General features: G+C 45.6%; 1 long non-coding RNA gene across 3 annotated transcripts in view; it reads right to left on the bottom strand.

Moving 5' to 3' along the window:
- LOC311528504 overlaps positions 1-20248 on the bottom strand; it is a 69010-nt gene that overhangs the window by 27478 nt on the left and 21284 nt on the right. For all 3 annotated transcript variants that reach the window (XR_014713614.1, XR_014713615.1, XR_014713616.1), the window contains one exon: positions 2776-2936. This is a non-coding gene — a long non-coding RNA (uncharacterized lncRNA). The remainder of the gene's footprint in view (positions 1-2775; positions 2937-20248) is intronic.

Raw genomic sequence — 20248 nt, 5'->3', positions numbered from 1 at the left:
AGTCACTTCAAATTTAGTCCCTGCACCCATGTCTGCCCAGGCGCTCCTGGCCGACGTGGCCAGGAGCACCTCGGACATGACGATGACGGCTACCAGTCCTATTGCACCGTCTGCTGCCACAAGGCAATGGGTTGCTGCTACTGTGTAGCAATGCTGTACTGTGTCTGCCAGCACCCAGGAGACACACGGTGACAGTGAGCTGAGCGGGCTCCATGCTTGCCGTGGTATGGTGTCTGCACAGGTAACTCAGAAAAAAAGGCACGAAACGATTGTCTGCCCTTGCTTTCACGGAGGGAGGGAGGGAACGGGGGCCTGACGATATGTACCCAGAACCACCCGCGACAATGTTTTAGCCCCATCAGGCACTGGGATCTCAACCCAGAATTCCAATGGGCAGCGGAGACTGCGGGAACTGTGGGATAGCTACCCACAGTGCAATGCTCCAGAAGTCGACTGTAGCCTCGGTACTGTGGAAGCACTCCGCCGCGTTAATGCACTTAGAGCATTTTGTGTGGGGGGACACACACTCGAATATATAAAACCGATTTCTAAAAAACCGACTTCTATAAATTCGACCTAATTTCGTAGTGTGGACATACCCATAGTGTAGACCAGGGCTAAGATTCTATACCCATCCAATCACATACCTCTACAAAAGGTGCCCAAACAAGCCTAACTCCAAACAGCTCAGATGATTCAGTTGAGGAAATATTCTGGTTCAAAAAGCTAGATTTAGATCATTTGCTAAAATCTAAAGAGCTGTTGCTGTACAAAACTGTTTCACAGAATCAAGTGGCACTACTACCAATATGGGCCTGGTGAAGAGCCAGACCGCCTAATGCAAGAGAGTAGGCAAAGAAGAAAAGTCTATCATCAGTTGGCATAATATTGCACTTTTCTTGGCATTCTGGTTGTAAAGTATGATCTAATTTCCTGGGATTACTCTGGTCTGTTCCAACTGCATGGAGTTTGTTGGAGTATTTTTAATTCCATAGGCAAAACATGCTAGAAGATGCCTTCTCTTACAAGCTTATGCTCAAATAAATTGTTTAGTCTCTAAGGTGCCACAAGTACTCCTCGTTCTTTTTTCTCTTCCAAGTGTAAATTATGAAATTAAGCAACAATTAATTGATCTTGTGGTATAAGAGTAATCAAATTTCTGCTTAGTAAGATGATACTCCACCCTTATTCAAAGAAGTAGGATATGTTTATTTCAGGCTGTATCACTCACAGCATTATGCTCAATGAAGTGCAGGACTCCCCCCATGTGGTATCGCTACTCATATATGGGAGGACATAGCCATGGACGAGTTTGTCATTAGAAATTTTTTGTTATAAGATTTATGATCTTCTATCAATGGCTCTGTTATGAGTCAGTCTTTCTATGGTGATTCTGACAATTCAAAATATTTAGTCACATATTTTCTATTGATTTCCATAAAGCTGCAGTTTTCTTGAGCTAGTGCTTCTGTGTAACTTCAATATGCGTATGCCTTGAGTTAATAGAATAAGAGGATAGCAGAGGTAAGTCATTCCAAGAATGTTTGGCTTAATGAGGTTGGTCATATAGCTGGTTAAAATTTTTCAAAACAAAGTCTTTTTAATCTCCAAACCTGCATAAGGCAGTGGTCCTGTGGTCATATAATTAAAAAACTATCATAACGCATATGAAGAAAGGGACTGAATTATGGTTGCACAGGCAACCTGAATTCTGACTTTTCCTAACTTTTGAGTGCTTGATTTTGCAATCTTAATAATGTTTGTTTAGCGCAGTGGTTTTGGATATAATATATAATATTGTAGACAGGTGCATATGAAAAATAGGTGTATAGCATATAGTACATATTTATTAATTCTATTAGTTCTTTTACCTATGGTATTATGTTCTCTTTAGTATCCTAGTAGCTGTGAAATTATTGCCAAGAATAACTTAGATTGAAAGATCTTTCTTAGTAAACGTGGTCACATGGCAATCAGTATTAGCTGAAACACAATGTACTGTACATACTTTTAAGCCCTAAGTAATAAAAATTCTTGAAGGAGCCAACCAAAGTCCTTAAGATTGACTTCCATGCCCTGATATCAGCATCATTAAGTGTTGGTAAAACAGGACCATCCTTTTTCCTGCCTCTTTTGATGGAGTTGGAATTAGAGCACGGTAATTTCTTAAAAATGAAAAACAAACAACATTTCTATCAAAGTGTGTGTTTTCAGAGAATTCCTTTCAGTGGCCAGGCTTGCTACAGGAAAGGCTCCTTGTTTTCTGTTGTCCCCTCTGATTGAACAAATGAGGGTACCTACTGAATTTAAACATGATTTGGTGGGTTTTTCCTGAGCACAACTTCCTTGTGGTGGCTTCCACCTCAAGATAGGTGTGAAGGCAAGAAAGAAGGATGTGGACTGTCTGCCTTCAATACTCTTTTCTATTCACTGAAGGAGAACATATCTTGATGGCTGTCTTTGCTGAGTCCATCTACCTTCATACTATTTAAACCATTGGCAGAAGAGGGGGACAGCATGAATCTGCCTTTTTTGAACAGGACATACTCTGAAATTGCATTGAGAGCTCCTCTAAAATCAGTCATCCTCAGATCTAGTAATGCGGTATAATACAATGGTATGATATGATTATCATTCTCTTGCAGCTAATCTTACATTATAAAATGGTACCACAGCATTGCACCAAGATAGTATGTACCACTTCCAATATGTCCTGCTCAAGAGCTTGAAATCCTGGAAAAAGCAGTAAAAGTGAGTGTCACGGGGTCCACTCACCGCAGGTGGCACCTCCTCCTGGTCGGTCTGGGAATCAGCTCTCTTCAGTTCCAACGCCCCCTTCTGCTTCTTGCTGTATGCTTTATTGCCGCTCTCTCTCACAGCAACTCCATCTTCGTGCCTTGGCCCTCCAGCCAGGTCATTCTACATGCTTCCTCCATCTGGGGTATCAAAATCTTTCCTCACTATCAGTTTCTGGCCATCTTCCCATTTACTGCCCCCATGCCACTCCCTCAGTTGTTGGCAGGGGAACCCAGGCCCACCCTCTACTCCAGGTTTTAGCTCAGGGACCCTTTTGTCAGCAGCCAACATGTGTTCACTCCTTGACTTTACTACCTTTCCCTGAGCCCTTTCCTTACCTTCTAGCTCTCCCCCTACCTCTGGGTTTGCCAGCCTCACAACTCCCTCCTCCCAGGGAGTAATTGTAAGCTGGTGGTTCTCAACCAGTGGTATATGTAACCCTGGGAATATGCAGAGGTCTTCCAGGGGGGTACATCAGTTCATCTAGATATTAGCCTAGTTTTACAACAAGCTACATAAAAAGCATTAGCAAAGTCAGTACAAACTAAAATTTCATACAACGATTTGTTTATACTGCTCTATATACTATACACTGAAATGTAAGTACAATATTTATATTCCAATTGATTTATTTTATAATTATATGGTAAAATTGAGAAAAAAAGCAATTTTTCAGTAGTAGAGTGCTGTGACACTTTTGTATTTTTATGTCTGATTTTGTAAGCAAGTAGTTTTTAAGGGAGGTGAAACTTGGGGGTACGCAAGACAAATCAGACTCCTGAAAAGGTTGAGAGCCGCTGCCCTAAGCTATTTTTTCTGTAGCCCCAACCACACCTCCCTTCTCCCAGGGAGTGACTACAGCCTTTCTTCCAGCAGCTCTCAGCTACCAGGCTTTATATAGGCCCCCCTTCTGAATCCTGTCCATCTGAGCCTCATTTAATTTATCCCTGCTCTCTGGCTCCTCCTCCATGTGCACCCTGAGGAGTTAATTGGCTCAGCTAGCCACCTTAACCCCTTCAGGGCTTGTGTTGGGTGGATACCCCAACACAGTGAGCAATGGTGGCTGTACTAAATGTTTCCACAAAAGGGAAGATGGGGAGATTTAGGAGGAATGTGTTAGTGTTAAGGTCACCACTAAGTAAGTTGCTCGGTCTTTGTGTTCACCCTGTTGCATTACCTGCAAACAAACAGACCCTCAGTTAGTTAGTGAAAGGTCACAAATTTGAAATTGATAAAAATAAATATTTTAATGCAATGTGCAACTCACTGATACATAAGATTATGGAGGCTAATAACTCAAAAAGACTAGATGGTACTCAAGTCTGACCCATTATGGCACTCCTTTGTTTCCTGCACTGGGTCTTTTATATGTGCTGCTGTGAAGAGAACCAACACAGAGCACCATTTCTTTGCATGCAGGGGTGTAGAGTCCTCCATGAGGCTTTTCCATGGCCTGTCATCTTTTCCAACACAGCAGAACTGCTGTGTCTATATTGTGTAACCCTTCTGCCAGGCCGAGTTGATAGCAGCAAGGGCCGGGTTCAGTACACAGGGGTTCCCTCTCATCAAAGCAAATGCAAAACTGGCTCAAGCCCCCACCCAATGACCTGAGAAAATCTTACACACACCCCTGGGCACCTCAAAGAGGCAATACTTCCCCTCTCGCAAGCACAGAGTCTCGGTGTAGCAGAGAATCTTTAATTAAAGATGAGGTAAACAACATCAACATTAAATTGGGAGAACACCACAACTAGGGTTCATCAACCAAACCATGAGCAAAGCCCCACCCCAGCAAATTGGGCCATGTCCTTTCCCTCGGGTTCTTGGGTCCCACAACCCAAACGCCTCTTGAGTCCAGCGATCCAAAAATCACCCGAAGTCCAAAAAGTCCAACATCCCAAAAGTCCAGCCCCAGAGTTCAACAGTTTATCTGCAGAGTGTTACTCCCCAGTCTGGGTGAAAATGTATGTGTGTGGGGGGGGTTGGGGGGGAAGAGGTAAGGGGCACCTTACGTGATCTGAAGCTGACTGCCCCACAGCTCCATAGGGCTTCACTCTGCTCCGCTCCACCAGCCGCTCTGCTCCGCTCCACCAGCCGTCCCATGAACTGCTCCGCATCCCACAAGCAGCTCCCGCTGTCCCATGAACTGCTCCACCAGCCAGTCCACAAACTGCTCCACTCCGCTCTAGATCTTCAGGCTCCCCACTACTTAACACAGTGCTCAGCTCTTAGTAATTTTAGCTCTTTAGTGATTTCAGCTTGTAGTAGTGGGAGCCTCAGTGCTGGCGCACCATAAGGCCAAAGGGAATTCAGCTCAGCACCTGTAGCTAGACTCCTAATAGACCCAAAATTAGCTCTGATGTTCCACAGCGGAGAGAGACAGAGGTGCAGTTGATGTTTCAGGCCCTCACAAAGGGGCCCACACCACCAGGTACTAATACCTGTCTCCAGCCTCTCTCCAGTCACAGAGTTTTGGAACCCATATAGCTTGCCTAGCAAGTGCTACTTAGTTAATGGCAAGTCCCTCCATCATAACAAAAGGCCAAGTACAGTTCCACTGTCCTTGATTCCCATAATCAGGGTAATAACAATTTATTCTTCCTGCCCCAATAACAGAGACACTGGGGATCCCACAGAAGCCAAAGTGACCATTTGGGCAGCTATGGCCTCATTCTAGGTGGGGTGGGTGTGCCTATGCAAATAAGATCGGCCCATGAAGTTCTTTTCCACAACTTGCCACACCTCACCACCAAATGTCAGGGTGGAGCTCATCCTGACTCTGCTTACAACTTTACCTAAACCTTGCACATCTGGGCAAGGATATTAGCTTGGCAGGATTTCCCTCTCACTGTATAAGAACAGCACCTGCCATTACTAGTCTTTCTAGAAAACAAATGACAAAGTTTTTGATTCTACACAGTGCTGAGCATTCTGGCCACAATCGAGAAAATACTTGGGCAGTTTTTAACTTTAAGCATTTGAGTTATTTCATTAAAGGCTATGTAAATTATACTATGGGGAAAAGTTTGTCTACATTTAATTAAAATACACATGGTATAGTACCTTATAGTCCTTATATATTTTCCCAACTCTTTCCCCAGCTGCTGTTCCTGTTTTATTCAGTTTCTCCTGCTGCTCAGAAAGCAAAATGCATGACTGTAGGTGCGTTCGGCCAGGAGTCATCACTCTCCGGGGCAGCGGGGAACCAGACCACCTCACTATTTCTGTCAGGTATGTCAGGGAATTAGCCTGCCTGAGCAAAGAGTTCAATAGCAAGGCCCAGGCTCCTGGCTCCGAGCAGCCTGGGAGGGGGGAGACTGCCACCCGCGAGATGGGTGGCAGAGGGGACGCAGGCCCACCCACTCCGCTGCATCTCAGCCTGGGGCCCTAGCAGTGACAGAAGACCCACTGCTGTGTCAGTGGGGTTCCTGGCCTCAACACACTGACATTGGCTCTGGCAGTGTTGCAGCCTGACTAGGGCCAGCTGCCCCTGGGCTACTTCCTACCTCCCCCTCTAGAGGTACATGAGTCCGGCCAGCGTCCTCCAAGGGGTTACACACCATGGGCTCCTCGGGGTAACTGGCACTCGGTTGGCTTGGTGGCTCCTTGGGGTAACTGGCGAACGACAAGCTTGGCAGCATCTCTAGGCTCAGGCTAGCATCAGGCATTGGCTGGTCTGGCCAGTCCTCGGGTCGGCCGCCGATTGCCACAGTCTCCCATCTGGGAGCTCCGCCACATGCATCTGGCCTCTCTAATAGATGTGTTTCAACTGAGCCCTGGGGTCAGGCTTTTATTCTTCTGGTCCTGTGCCTTGACCTCTGAGGGGCGGGTGCAGGGTTCGCTGGCTCCGCCCACTTTGGCATCCAGAGAGGCTCCTCACTCTCTGGGGTGGCAGGGAATCTGAGCGCCTCGCTACAATGACATAAAAACCTAAGAATGGCCATACTAGGTCAGACCAATGGTCCATCTAGCCCAGTATCCTGTCTTCCAACAGTGACCAGTGCCAGGTGCTTCAGAGTGAATAAACATAACAGATAATCAAGTGATCCATCCCCTGTTGCACAATCCCAACTTCTGGCAACAGAGGCTAAGGACACTTCAGAGCATGGTTTTGCATCCCTGCCATCCTGGCTAATAGCCAATGATGGACCTATCCTCCATGAACTTATCTAGTTCTTTTTGAACCCTGTTATAGTCTTGGCCTTCACAACATCCTCTGGCAAAGAGTTCCACAGGTTAACTGTGTGAAGAAATACTTCCTTTGGTTTATTTTAAACCTGCTGCCTATTAATTTCATTTGGTGACCCCTAGTTCTTGTGTTATGAGGAATAATAACACTTCCTATTTACTTTTGCCACACAAGTCATAATTTTATAGACCTCTGTCAATCCCCCCTTAGTCGTCTCTTTTCCAAGCTGAAAAGTCCCAGTCTTATTAAGCTCTCCTCATATGGAAGCTGCTCCATACCCCTAATCATTTTTGTTGCCCTTTTCTGTACCCTTTCCAATATATCTTTTTTGAGATGGGGCGATCAGAATCTGCATGCAGTATTCAAGATGTGGGCATACCATGGATTTATAGAGAGGCAATATGATATTTGCTCGCATATTCCCTTTCTTAATGATCCCCAACATTCTGTTCACTTTTTTGACTGCCGCTGCCCACTGAGTGGATGTTTTCCGAGAGCTATCCACAATGACTCCAAGATCTCTTTCTTGAGTGGTAACAGTTAATTTAGATCCCACCATTTTATATATGTACTTGAGATTATGTTTTCCAATGTGCGTTACTTTACATAACCTCTTATTCCAGAGTTCCTGTTAATGCTTATTATTCTGGCAGGAATGCCCCCACAACTGCTTCCCCTTCTTCCATCAAATGGCCCTGGAGACCAAAGTACTGATTCTTTAAGGGGATCAGAATACTTTTGATTCCTACTAAGTGGAGTCGGGGGAGCTGAGGGTGATGAGCTCAACCCCCACCCAGGTGACTGGTAGTCAAGAAACCTAAAGAGTCATGTACACCACAGAAATGGTTTAGCTTTGTGGGACAGCAGTATCATATGCTATTGCTTTACAATTTCAAGAACAAAGGTTTTTAAAAGTCACTTTAAAATGGTGCTGCTTCATACTTTCATTTTGTTCTTATTATGTGTCACATTGCTATATCCCATACCATCTATCACATGCAGAATTTGAATACTCAGCCAATCTCAGCCAATTATAGCCCACTGACAGGACAGAAAAGCAAGCACAGGCTATAACATGACTGTGAGTGGGTGGAGGAGCAGACATTGCCACTGGCTTCCAAGTTAAAAAAATGATTACTCACCTTCTCATAACTGTTGTTCTTCGAGATGTGTTGTTCATATCCATTCCAATTAGGTGTGTGAGTGCCGCGTGCACAGTCATCAGAATGTTTTTCCCTTAGCAGCATCCATTAGGTCAGCTGTGGAGCCCCCTGGAGTGGCGCCTCCATGGCAGTGAATATAGGTACCTGCCAACCCGCTGCCTCCCCCAGTTCCTTCTTGCCAGCTACTCCAACAGAGGGGAAGGTGGGGATTTGGAATAGATATGAGTGACACATCTCGAAGAACAGCAGTTATGAGAAGGTGAGTAACCAGTTTTTCTTCTTTGAGTGTTTGCTCATATCGATTTCAGTTAGGTGACTCCCAAGCCCTACCCCAGAGGTGGGGTCGGAGTTATGGAATCGCTGACTGAAGCACCGCTCTGCCGAATGCTGCATCATCTCCAGCATGCTGAGTGATGGTGTAATGAGAGGTGAATGAATGAACCAAGGACCATGTCGCCGTCCTTCAGATCTCTTGAATACGGACCTAGGCAAGGAATGCTGCCAATGAGGCCTGCACCCTTGTGGAATGCACCGTTCGTGCCGGTGCTGGAACCTGGGCTAACTCGAAACAAGTCTGGATCCAGGCCCTCCTGTCCTTCCAGCTCTCTGGTGTCGTCCTGAGATCCTCTGTGATGAGGCCGGGAGTCCTTTCATCCAGTCTGCCACTGCTACGAACAGCTGGTTTGACTTCCAAAATGGTTTCGTGTGCTTGATGTAAAAAGCCAGCGCTCAATGAACATCCTGTGTGTGGAGCCTCTGTCCTAGGCTACTGTTGTGAGGCTTAGGATAGAATACTGGTAGAAAAATGTCCTGTGTGGTGTGGAATTGGGACACCACCTTTGGAAGAAAGGCCAGATGAGGTCTGAATTGCACCTTGTCCTTAAAGAAAACCATGTGGGGGGTGTCGGAGGTGAGGGCCTTTAGCTCAGACACCTTCCTTGCTGAGGTAATGGCAACCAGGAAATCTAACTTCCATGATAGGTAGAGGAGCAAACAAGTTGCCACAGGTTCAAATGGGGGCCCCATTAGTCTGGAGAGGAGCAGGTTAAGGTCCCATGCTGGAACCGGTTGTCTAACTTGCGGGTACAGACGTTCCAGACCCTTAAGGAGATGGCCGACCATGGGGTTGGCGAAGGAATGCCCAGCTGCTCCTGGGTGGAAGGCCAAAATGGCTGCCAGATGCATGTTGATGGATGACGGTGCTAGACCCTGCTATTTCAGGTGCTCCAGTATGAGCAGTATGGGCATCTGTATTGGGGGTGTGCGGCCCTGAGTACACCAGAATGTAAACCTCTTCCACTTAGCCAGGTAGGTAGCCCTAGTGGAGGGTTTTCTGCTACAAAGTAAGACCTCCCTCACTGACTCCAAGCACATGAGCTCTATGGGGTTTAGCCATGAAGCTTCCAGGCTGTGAGATGGAAGAACTGGAGGTTGGGGTGGTGAAGGCGATCAAGTCCGGGAACAGTGGCAATGTGATCAGGGCATCCACTGACAGGTCCAGGACCATGGTGTACCAGTGTTGGCGAGGCCGCACTGGTACCACCAGTATAGCGGCTGCCTTGTCTCTGCAAATCTTGAGCAGGACCTTGTGTATGAGTGGGAATGGTGGGAATGCATACAGAAGACATCCCATCCAGGGGAGGAGGAACGTGTCCGCAAATGAGCAAGGGTTGTGCTTCTGAAAGGAGCAGAATTACAGGCACTTTCTGTTGCCTCGTATGGTGAATAGATCAGCCTAGGGAGTTCCCCACCTCTGGAAAACATTGTGTATGATGTCCAGGCAGATAGACAATTCATGGTTGTGGAAGAATCTGCTGAGATAGTCCACTAGCTCGTTCTGGGCATCTGGGAGGTAGGATACTTCCAGGTGAATGGAGTGGGCAATGCAGAACTCCCACAACAGGAGGGCTTCCCAGCATAGGGGAGAGGAATGGGCACTACCCTGCTTGTTGATGTAAAACACTGCAGTTGTAGTGTCTGTCATAACTGCCACACACTGGCCTTGAAGCTGGGCCTGGAAGGTTTGGCACACTAATCGGACCGCCCTCAACTCTTTGATGTTGATATGAAGTGAGGGACTGTCCTGAGACGAGAGGCCTATATCTGAATGTCTCCCAGGTGTGAGCCCCATCCCAGCACTGATGCGTCCATTACCAGGGACAAAGAGTGCTGGGGTCAGTTGAAGGGGACTCCCTGGTACACCTTTTGAGGGTCGAGCCACCATCGGAGGAACTCGAGGACTTGCACCGGAATGGTGACCACAGAGTCTAGGATGTCGCACCTTGGATGGTAGACCAATGTAAGGCAAGCTTGGAGAGGTCTGAGCCTCAGTCTGGCATGCTGTACCACGTACATGCATGCTGCCATGTGACTGAGAAGAGTCAGGTACCCCCTTGTTGTAGTAGTAGGGTATTGTCTGAGGCCTTGTATGATGTCAGTCATTGCTGGAAGCGAGCTTCCAGCAGGAACGCCCCAGCCCAGATCAAGTCCAACACCGTACCGATAAACTTTATCCTTTGGGTCAGTAGCAGGGTTGACTTGTTCACATTGAGCAGGAGACCCAACCTGTTGAAGGTGGATCTGACGAAGGATAGCTAAGACTCCACCTCTTCCTTGGAATACCCCCTGAGCAGCCAGTCATACTTGCGCCTGCCATTCCTTCCCTGCTTTCTGTAGGAATCCTGGCTCAGATGAGGGGGACAGGAGCACTGTTGCAGCTGGGGCTTAAAATGTTTACGTTGGGTTGCCAGTGTGTGCATGCCCAATGACTTCATAGTAGCCCGGGAGTCTGTAAGGCTGTGCAGTCTGGAGTCCATTTGCTCCATGAAAAGGCCTGTAGTGTCAAACAGCAGGTCCCGTAGTGTCTGCTGCACTGCCGGGGGAAGCCCAGATGCCTGAAGCCATGAGCTTCTTCTCATAGTGATGCCTGAGGACAGGGTTTGCGCGGACTCAGTGAGGCCTATAAAGAGGTACATGCCACTGCCTTGCCCTCTTCCACTATTGCCACAAACTCTGCTCTCGAGTCCGGTGATACCAATTCTTTAAACTTCAGCATGGAGGTCCATGAATTGAAGTTGTACCTGCTGAGGATAGTTTGCTGGTTAGCTATCCTCAACTGCAGCCTCCCAATCGAATGGACCTTTTGGCCAAAAAGGTCCATCTTTTTCGACTCCTTAGACTTTGGAGTCAGTCTATGTTTCCCCGGTCTCTCCTTCTCGTTCACCACAGACACAACCAACGAGCAGGCCTGGTGCGAGAAGAGGTACTCGTACCCCTTTGAGGGTACAAAGTATTTCCTCCCCACCCCCTTGACTGTCGGGGGAATGGATGCAGAGGTTTACCACAGAGTTTTAATGTTATTTTTGATTGTATTTATGATGGGCAGAGCAGCCCTGGATGGCCCTTCTGGTGTCAAAATGTTGACCATGGGGTCCTCATACTCAACCACCTCCCCTGCCTCCAACCCCATGTTGTGGGCAATCCTGCATAGCAGGTCCTGATGGGCCCTGCTATCAATGGGGGGTGGTCCCAAGGCTGAAGCCCTTGCCAGTGCTTCATCTGGCGACGAAGCCGACGAAGCCAGAGGTGGCGCCGGGCCCTCCTGTCATTCCAGCTCTCTGGTGTCATCCTCTTTGGCACTGTGGCTCTCGGTGCCAATCCTCTTAGCAGGTGCTGGGGATGAGTGCTGTTCGGCCGGTGCTGGGGACCGGTGCCGCTGAGCCAGTGCTGGGAACCAGTGCTATCTATCTGTGCTGGGAACCAGTGTCTCGGTGCCAGTGATGGGGAGCAATGCCTAAATAGAACTGAGGAACCCCATCTGGAAACTGGTGCCGGAGAACAGTGCCACGATGGTGGTGTCAAACAGCAGTGCCATGGGGGGGTGGTGCTGTGTTGGTGAAGGTCACTGCCTCATCATGGCAGGTTTTCTTCTAGATGGTGCTGCTCACTGTGGCACCGGAGGCCTGTCTCTGCCAGCCAGAGACTGAGGAGCCGTCATGGCAATCAGATCCCTCATGGCCTCAAAAATATCTGGGGTGGAGAGGAGCTCCAATTCCTCCACCTGGCACTCCCAGTCAGGAGAGTCTATGGGCACCGGACTCCTTTGAGGGACCAAAGTCCACGGTGCCATCTCCTGTAACTCTGGCACCGGGTGCTCCTGCATTGGACGCACTCCGGTCACACCAGCTGGCACTGCTGTCTTTGGCACAGGGGAGCGGCCCCTGTCCGTCTTCCTGTGCCGCTTGTGCAGCACTGGGGAGTGGAAGCGGTGCCAAGTTGCCTCCATGGACTTTGGTGCTGGGGAGCATCGGTGTCGAGGGTCTCTTTGGCTATAGGCCTTCCTTGGCACTGTGTTACACATGGAGGCTGGAGCATTCCGCATGGATGTGCTCAGGGCCGGAGGCTGTCGGCCTGGGGCTGTCTGAGGATGAAGAGCTGCCTCCATCAGGTTCTGACTGAGCCTGAAGTCTTGCTCTTTCTTCATCGTTGGGTGGAACACCCTGCAAACTTTGCACCTCTCTGTCTGGTGCGCCTCTCCCAGACACTTAAGGCAAGAGTTGTGGGGGTTACCTGTTGGCATGGGCTTGTGGCAGATTCCACGGGACTTAAACCCGTGGGACTGAGGCATGCCCCGGAGCCCAGGGGAAGGGCATGGGGTCGGGGGTACACAACACTCCAAATATTCCTATCACTAACTAACTTAACTAACTACTTAACAACTATAAACTAAGAACTATGAGCTACAACAAGTAACAAGCTAAGGGAAGCACTTGTAAAGCAAGCAACCGCAGTTCCAACGACCGCCACTGGTGGTAAGAAGGAACTGAGGAGGTGGCAGGTCAGCAGGGACCTATATTCACCGCCATGGAGGCGCCACTCCAGGGGGCTCCACAGCTGACCCGATGGGTGCTGCTAAGGGAAAACTTTCCGACAACTCTGCACGAGGCACGCACACACCTAATTGGTATGGATATGAGCAAACACTTGAGGAAGAACACGCACTTATTTGCAGGTGAGACAGATGAAGAAACAGCATGGCTAATACTGCTCAGCGCTGCTCTTGACTGTGACCTTTCTGGAAGTTTAGTGTAGGGAAACTCACACACATCAAATATTAACACAACTGAGACCATTATACTTTTGTTTTGGTTGGCAGATGGAGATGATGGGGGTTGTTAGATGGGTCAGCTCTCAGGTTTTTTCTAGCACATTGGAAGGCTTGATTCTGCAAGGTTAAATGGGATTTGAGTGTACCCTGCGCCTCACAGGAGATGCTCAGAACCTGCTAGGATCTGGCCCAGAACTTCACCTGGCTGATTCACCTGAAACATAACTCTATGGGGTCCCTGGATTACCCCCTGCCTCCTGCAGGACTGCTCAATCCCCACAATGCCCTGTGGAATCTCTGCCCTACCTCCCACTCTGATCTGAATACTGTATGAATCACACTCCACCCACAGGATATGTCTTTATGTTTTCCAAATTTACCCAAGGATCTGTACAAAGTTAAATGTAGGGGTTTTTTTATGTGTTTCCATTACGTTTTACTCTTAGTGTTCTTGTGTGTTGCCCATTATTGAATCTAGCCTCCTATCACATCATTCCTTCCCACTCCAGTCTGATAATTATGCCATGAAACCTCGTTTGTCCGCTTCTCCCACAGTCATGGCCGTGCTTTTGTCCATGCTTTCCCCTCTGGATTGCTCTCTCTAAGTTGGTCTGCCTGGACCTTTTAAATTCAAACCTTTCCTTATTGCTCACACTTGTCTGTTAGAAATGAGTCAGTGACGACATTTCAATCTTTATTCATGCTAATCCTCCCCTCCTCCACACACACACTTTTTGTTTCCTGGTGATCCGCACTAATCTTTGCTGAGTAACCATGTAATCTTATTGTTTTCACTCTGTCCTTCCTCTTGCAACTCTTCCCTTCAGTTTTGTAATTCCCTATCTTGTGTCATGTCTGAAATAAGATTGCAGCAAGCTCCTTGGAGAACACACCATGACTCGTTTATACTGTGAGCTCTCTGGTGCTGAAAAATAATAAATAGCCATTAGAAATGTTGGTACTTAAATACCCAATATTAATAAATATTTCTGAACAGCTTAGGCTAAATATAGAGGGCTAGATATTCCACACCCAACCTAGATACTTTGTGCATAGGATAGCTCCCTGTTCTATGGGCAGTGTGTAAACAGCAATGTTAGTAGCTCTGCTCTATAAGGGACAAAGCATGAGAGTGTGCACCGGTTTAGATGGGGACTTCAAAAAGAGCTCAGCCTTTGCCTGACTCTGCTCCCATTGAAATCAACAGTAAAACTCCTTTTGACATAAATGGGGACAAAGTTAAGCCAACATTGAACACAAGAACGGCCATACTGGGTCAGACCAAAGGTCCATCTAGCCCAGTAGCCTGTCTTCCGATAGTGGCCAATGCCAGGTGCCCGAGAGGGAATGAACAGAACAGGTAATCATCAAGTGATCCATCCCATTGCCCATTCCCAGCTACTGGCAAACAGAAGCTAGGGACACCATCCCTGTCCAACATTGAGCACTTCAAAATTCTCAGGCTTAGCACACTCCATTTTTAAGCAGAACTGCCCATTGACCTGGATGGGGAATTCTCAAACAAACACAGGCAAACAAAGAGACAACAACCTTAACAACCTAATGGCACAATCTGCCTTTTAATTAGGAAAGGGTACCAAGTGACTGTATCTCTCGGAGCTTATGCTGAAAGTAAACATTTGAACTAGCCCAGAATCTAACCTCATTTTAACATCCCTGGTTTATAGTCACCGTTTACACAGTATTCTATGATGCAGAATTTCAACTGTTGATCTATTTGGTTATTACACTTGTGCCTGGTTATGATGCTGTTGTTCTAACATCTCTCACGGATACAATAACATCATTATTTTCCTTTTTCCTTCTGCTTTGTGGCCACCCTTTACAAATGAGCTTTATGTGACAGGCCTGTGATAAAATTAATCATAAATCATTCTCTGCATATTTATAGTGCCTGCCTTCCCAGGGTCTCAAAGCACTTTACAGACATTAATTAATCAAATCTCTGAAAAGCCCTGTAGTTACTCACAAGTAATTATTATTCCCATTTTACAGATGAGAACACTGAAATAAATATATGTAAGCAGAGTCAGGATGAGCTCTACCCTGACATCTGGTGACGAGTCATGGTGGGTTGTGGAAAAGAACTTCAGGGGCTGATCTCATTTGCATAGGCACACCGACCCTGCCTAGATGGTCACTTTGGCTGCTGTAGAAGCCCGAGTTTCTCTGTTATTGGGGCAGGAATAAACTGTTATTATCCTGATTATGTGAATCAAGGACAGTGGAACTGTATTTGGACTTTTGTTATGATGGAGGGACTCACCATCAACTAAGCAGCACTCGCTAGGCAAGGGTCATGGGTTCCAAAACCCAGTGAAGGGAGAGAGGCTGGGGACAGGTATTAATACATGGTGTTGTGGCCTTACATGCTAATTACACTTCCTCCTCTCTCCACTATGGAATATCAGAGCTAATTTTGATTCTATTAGGAATCTAGTTACAGACTGCTAAGCTGAATTCACTTTGGACCAATGGTGCATTAGTACTGAGGCTCCTCTACTACAAGCTGAAATCACAAAAGAGCTAAATTTACTAAGAGCTGACATCACTGAGTGTTGTGTTAAGTAGTGGGGGAGCTTGAAGATAGTTTGCAGGATGGCTGGCAGAGCAGAGTGGCTGGTGGAGCGGAGCAGTTTGTGAGATGCCTGGAGCAGCTCGTGGGGGCAGCTGGCAGAGCGGAGTGATTCGTGGGACGGCTGGTGGAGCGGAGCGGAGCAGAGCAGAGCCCCATGAAGAGGTGGGGCAATTGGCTTTGGACCATGTAAGGTGCCCCTTAGGCCCCCCATCTCCACCCAGGTTGGGAGGTAAAACTCTGCAGATAAACTTTTGAACTCTGGGGCTGCACTGACCAGGGACAGAGACTTTTGGGGTGTTTGACTTTTGGGACTTTGGGTGATTTTGGGGTTGCTGGACTCAAGAACCAAAGGGAAAGGAAACACCCCAATTTGCTTGGGGTGGGTTTTTTGCTCATGGATTGTGTTAGGAATCCTGTTGGTAGTGTTTCCCCAACATAATGCCACATTGTTTCTCTCTGTTATTAAAAGGCTTTGCCTCACGCAGACTCTGTGCTTGCGAGAGGGGAAGTATTGCCTCTTGGAGGTGCCCAGCAGGAGTGGTATATATTTGTCCCAGGTCACTGGGTGGGGGCTCGAGCCGGTTTTGCATTGTGTTATTGGAATGGAACCCTTAGATACTGAGCCTGGCACTTGTTGCTGCCAACTCTGACGGGCAGAAGGGTTACATATAAATAATACTAATGACTATAAAACGACAATAATACTGTGAACACACTTTACATGACACTTCTCACTTGCAGATTTTAAAAGGCATAAAAAGTCAATATCTGCCTGTTACAGAGAGAGAAACTGAGGCACACAGATTCAGTGACTTGCTCAAGATCACACAAAAATGTGCGGCAGAGCCAAAAATAGATTTCAGGTATCCAGATTTCCAGTCCAGCATGATCCAGTGAATCAAAGGTGCTTATGAAACACAGAAGGTAAAGTAACATAGGAGTGTCAGTGGCAGAACCAGGGGCAAAGCCCAGGACTCTTAAGTACCAAACTACTAAACTCTAAATCACCCTCCCTTTTGGCATCCATGAGGCAGAAAGAAAGAGGGAATTATCAGCAGCCACAATTCAAAATTCAAACCATGAAAACCAGCAAAATGTTATTTTATTTTGTCAAATATATAAAAATAAAACAGCAGTGCATAAACAGAGAAGGGTTTTTGTTTAAGAAAACAAGTTCTGAAAATTAAAATAATTTGCAATATGCCATCCTTTTGTAAGAACTGTGTACATTCTGTGCGAAGAAAAAATTACTCAGTTGTTTACTTCCTGGCTTGGAAATGGGCTCAATAAATCCAGGTATGCTTTCCGATTGGTCAGCCTCTTGGCCATATTTAATAATGCTCACCACAGGCCTCTTGGCTTGTAGAGACGGGCAAGCTGTTTTCTTTCAGAACAAAACAAATCTTGGTTCTTTGCATTCGCTAATATTTTTGGTCTTTAATTATGGCCATTCTAGATGCTATGATTCATAAAGTAGTGTTGTTTGTTTTCCCTTGAAATGAAAATTAATTAGATGGAGAGGCTAAAAGAAGCAGAAATTAGGCTAATTCTTTGAAGACTACTGTAGCATGTTGGATTATTAATAAATTCATAGGTGATATAGCTCACCAAATCAATTCCCTGCCATTTCAAAGGCTATGCGGGCACTGGTGCACCTCATTTGCTTCTATTCTCTGCTTGTGGCACACAATTGTTTAGTCTTCTGAGGGCTGTAATATTTTCATCTAATCTGGGTTACTGGGCTCAGTACAAGGATAACTGTGTGGGGTGTAGTGTCCTGTAATGTGCAGGAGGTGATCTTGTTGTCCCATCTGGACTTAAACTCTAAGATTCTGTGATTTTATGTATACAAGCATATTTTATTGACTATCAGAGCTTGTGAAATTATTAACCCTTTTTTCTCTTCGTCTACAAACAGTTCATAGCTTTTACAAACTTGTTTGCTATTCAGAGTTTTTTGCCAAGGGGATTGTGAACAAATTTTAGCCTACAGACAACTGTGAACTGCTTGCAGTGAGTACTGTATTTATTCAGCTATTCAGAATTATGGACTCGCTATCAAGTTGTATGATTGCTCAGTTATATGGGTAAATCCTGACATATCGAGAGGAGAATATGCTCTTACAATTAGTGGTCTTGTTAAACTGGGTGTAACCCAAGGCTGACGTCCTCTAGCTATCTATAGGACACAGATGGTGTAGCTAACTACACTATTTTGCCTTCCTGAATTACCTCCGCCTAGAATAGAAGCATCAGAAGAGAAGATAAGTAATTCCATACTAGTTCAACTCTGGCCTAATTCTAAGCAAGTAAACAACACTGCCATACTGTGCCACAATGCACGAGGCTTCTGATATGATCTAAAATAATAAATGCATAAGTACAAAAAATTATAAATAAAATAGTAATAATAATAATAATACTACTGCAGTACCACATAAAAGTCCCAGTCATTAAGCAGGACCTCACTTTACCGTGCAAACACAGAAGAAAAAGATGGTCCATGTCCCAAAGAGTTTACAACAAAATACATTTATATAGCACTTTCTTACTCATTCATTCACTCAATCACTCACTCATTATTATTCGTATTAGAGTAATGTGTAGAAGCTCCAACCAAGAGGAGGCTCCATTTTTTTAAGCTCTGTACAGACATACAGTAAACAATTATATCTTCTCCATAGAGTTTACCATCTTAGGTCTGATCATACAGACAGTTATGCATGTGATTAACTTTAAGCATATAAATAGTCTTATATACATAAGTATGAGCAGGATTGGGGCTTAGTTAAAGACAAGACAGGGAGGTGAAACACGGCAGTGGAGAAAAGGGATAATAGTAATAGGACCATGTTTTGACATAGATTAGTTGTGTGCACATTTTATAAGTATATAGTATTTATTGTTTGATGGACAGAAATAAGCAAATCTACTTGGCACCTGCCTAGACATTATCATGAAATTAGTCCATCTTCAAAGCACTTAGCAAATATTAATTAATATTTACAACACCCTATGAGATTGAGAAACTGAGGGAGAGAGATTAAATGATTTGCTCAAGGCTACACAGTGGTCAGTGACAGATCTAGCCTTAGAATTCAAGACTGCCTGACTCCCAGCTCTCTGCTAAGTCACTAAACCACACCTCTTTCTCAGAAGTGTTGTGGTGATTAGATGTTGCTTGTAATTATTAGAATTGGGAACACTGGCTGTTGGGTGTCTGAAAGGACAGGAAACAGGAAGGACGGGGGAAGAGTTGAAGAGGCTGAGGGAGAGCTACTGAGGGTATAGCAGCAGCTTGGAAAAGAGGTTTCCACTTTAAAAAATAAAGTCCTGTTGAAGTTTGTTAGTACCTTGCCTGGCTACTACAACAAGTGTCTTAACTTTCTCTTCTCCAACTCCCTCCTCATTTCCTTCCAATTCGATTTCTGCCTACTCCACGCTACTGAAATCGCCCTGGCAAAAACTTCTAATTGTATCTTCCTTCCCAGATGTAAAGGTCTTGTCTCCATGTTCATTCTCTGTTTTTCTACTGCCTTTGCGACCATAAACATTATCACTTCTCATTGAGACTGTATGTTCCTTGAGGGTTCTTGTGGCACCTTAGAGACTAACCAATTTATTAGAGCATAAGCTTATGCGCTAATAAATTGGTTAGTCTCTAAGGTGCCACAAGTCCTCCTTTTCTTTTTGCGAATACAGACTAACACGGCTGCTACTCTGAAACTTGAGGGTTCTGTGACTCTAACTTTGCTGATCGCTCCTTAAACATTTTCTTCCTTCTCCTCTTCCAGGTTTCTGCTCCCCATGGTTCTGTCCTTGGCCAGTGTATTTCAGTATTAGTAATAAATCAACTGTAATGCATTGTTTATGTTGCTATATCAGAGTATAATTAAATGATTTACTAATTAAACTGAAGTTCTTGACCAAACACACAGAAGACTGAATTCAACAACATGAATTAGTGAGTGAAACACTCAAAACACTTTCCTTTTTGAGATTCAGAGTGTTACACCAAGCAAACCAATTGTGAAACAACTGAATCCCTTTCAACCCAGACTTAGAATGTTTTGCACAGCCTCAAGTGCTCTTGGGCAAGTCACTTAATTCCTCTGAACCTCAATTTCCCCACCTGCAGCATAGGTATAATGCCTAGCTCAAAAGCGTGTTGTGAAGCTTAGAATACTAATGTTTGCAAAGTGCTCTGAGGTTCTTGGGTAATGGTGCTATAGAAACACAACCCTACATATTAAATATGTAGTGACATATAACAACTTTATCTGTAAAATATAAGAGATATTTCTTTAGCAGACTCTGTATGATTTGCAGCCACTAAGCAACATACTGAAAACATCATTTTGAAATCAGTGATAGGTAGTGGAGTAAACTAAATA

The sequence above is a fragment of the Lepidochelys olivacea genome (genome assembly GCF_965140295.1).
Source record: "Lepidochelys olivacea isolate rLepOli2 genome assembly, chromosome: 11".
Lineage (NCBI taxonomy): Eukaryota > Metazoa > Chordata > Testudines > Cheloniidae > Lepidochelys > Lepidochelys olivacea.
This window is presented reverse-complemented; position numbering and strand designations above follow the sequence as displayed.